Source organism: Frankliniella occidentalis, unplaced genomic scaffold (genome assembly GCF_000697945.3).
Source record: "Frankliniella occidentalis isolate FOCC.00 unplaced genomic scaffold, Focc_3.1 Scaffold224, whole genome shotgun sequence".
NCBI classification, from domain to species: Eukaryota; Metazoa; Arthropoda; class Insecta; order Thysanoptera; family Thripidae; genus Frankliniella; species Frankliniella occidentalis.
This window is the reverse complement of record NW_026267350.1, coordinates 17,955-19,801: the sequence shown is the minus strand read 5'-3', so window position 1 is coordinate 19,801 and position 1,847 is coordinate 17,955. Positions and strand designations below refer to the sequence as shown.

The window sequence follows — 1,847 nt, the reverse complement described above, 5'->3', positions numbered from 1 at the left end:
CCTACGAGGTGACTTTTGCCTAGACCCAGAATGTTTGTTTACGAACCGTAAAAATTAATACGGTCCGCCCGTAAAATTAAATACGGTCGAGACCTGGCAAAAATTCATTGCCTGTCGTGTATGAAAAACTGTAGGTTTTTCTAACAGTGGGGGCCGGGCCTGCCGGGCCTGCTATAGGCCAAACAGGCCCGGCCCCTGTGGGACGCTACATCACAAGTAGAGGAGTGGATGATGGAGTTTTTTTGGGGGGTTTGGTTTTTAATCACAGTTTTACAAAACACATTGCATAGCACACATTAAAGATCTCTCTTGTCCAGAATGCATTTTGTTAATTTCATTTTGAACATATTTATATTATTATTTCGAGAAAGAATTGAGATAGCGACCTGGGATTTTCAGGGTCGTTTTGTATCATAAAAAGACAGATCGAGTTCGAAGATGAGCACTCTAGCTCCAAAATTGACTTTTCAAAAAGTCAATAACCACGGGTAACAAAATATTACTTTTTCAAATATTTTTTTCTGGTCTCCTAATGGGTTACTCGTGAAAGTAGACCCCTTTGGTCCGTTTTGCTCTATATTGTACCGTTTCGACGCTGTGGGGCATTTCTTGGCGAAAACAACGTGAAAAAAACAAAATGGTCTATAAAGTCGTATAAAAAGGCTTCATTTCACTAAATTGTAAAGGGAGTAATACTTAGACCACACGTTACGGGTCGAACCACACCCTCTTCAGGGAGTAAAGTATCTGCGAGAGGCCACAACCCAACTCATTAACTGACAAAACTTGCGCATAACTCTCGAAAAATGACACAAACTTGCTTTTACTCGTTGTACACCTATTGTAGGAGTCGCGTGAAAAATGCGTCACGTTTATTGGCGCATTTTAATGCGCATTGCCGCATTTAATGCGCATTTAAGTGCGTTGGTTCTAATAGGAGAGGGATCGTTTTTAGGGGTCGCGACGTTAAGTCTAACAGGCCACTTACCCCTGGATAGAATTGTTTTGGTCTGCGCGCACGATTAGCTAAACTAGAGCACTTTGAATGAGACAGTCTGCGACAAAGGGGGATAAAAGTCGATTTTGCGCTTGCTTTTCGCAGCTTACGGTTCGAGACAGACTTGTCCCCTTGCAGCATATTGTCAGAGCCATAAAGGGCCAGATGCCAATTTTAAACGAAATAGGTGCATAGCCCTAAAGTTTGGCTTGGACGATCCTGCTTTCAGTAATCTGCCCGGGTTTCCCGTTCCCGTCTGACGTGTGCTCTTGCCGGTACGATGCGATGCGCGTACTGTACAGTTGATGTGGGGCTACCCCGTCGATAAAGACCTTGACTGTAAAACTACAGATATATGTTATCTCCCCTACTACAATTTTTTTTCTTTGACTCGTCGCTTCGTATTTAAAGGCATTGTTGTATGCAGTTTTAGTCTGTCTCTTCACCGCTCTCAACCTCGTAGAGCATCATCTGCACGGAATCAACTATGGCAACTCTGTCAGCTTCCCTGTTTCTGTTGTCGTGTGTTCTAGGTAAGCAGTAGGTAGACACCAATTAACTTGCCGTGTGAAAAAATGTCAGTGTTTCGTGGACATGTGTCTGTACATCATTAAAATGTTGACCCTTGAAATGGCTTCAACGACATGGGCCGCTGGTGAACGGGCTCAACATGATTTACTGCCCTGGCAACATGCGTCGCGTAGGTGGCACAACCACAGCCAGTCAAAAAGTTACTGGGTCGAAAAGGAGGGTCCGGCGAAAAGGAGGGTCGGCGCAAACCGCCGCGTACGCTTGTTTGAGCTCGCTCCTGTCCGATTTCCGACACTTAAGCATCCGTTCATGTTCGCTA

At 44.6% G+C, this 1,847-nt stretch overlaps 1 long non-coding RNA gene across 1 annotated transcript in view; it reads left to right on the top strand.

Moving 5' to 3' along the window:
- The window catches only part of LOC113212293 (uncharacterized), a 19,521-nt gene extending 17,782 nt beyond the window's left edge, over positions 1-1,739 (top strand). Inside the window, exon 3 of the long non-coding RNA XR_008011790.1 lies at positions 1,425-1,739. This is a non-coding gene — a long non-coding RNA (uncharacterized LOC113212293). The remainder of the gene's footprint in view (positions 1-1,424) is intronic.
- The last annotated feature ends 108 nt before the right edge of the window (positions 1,740-1,847 follow it).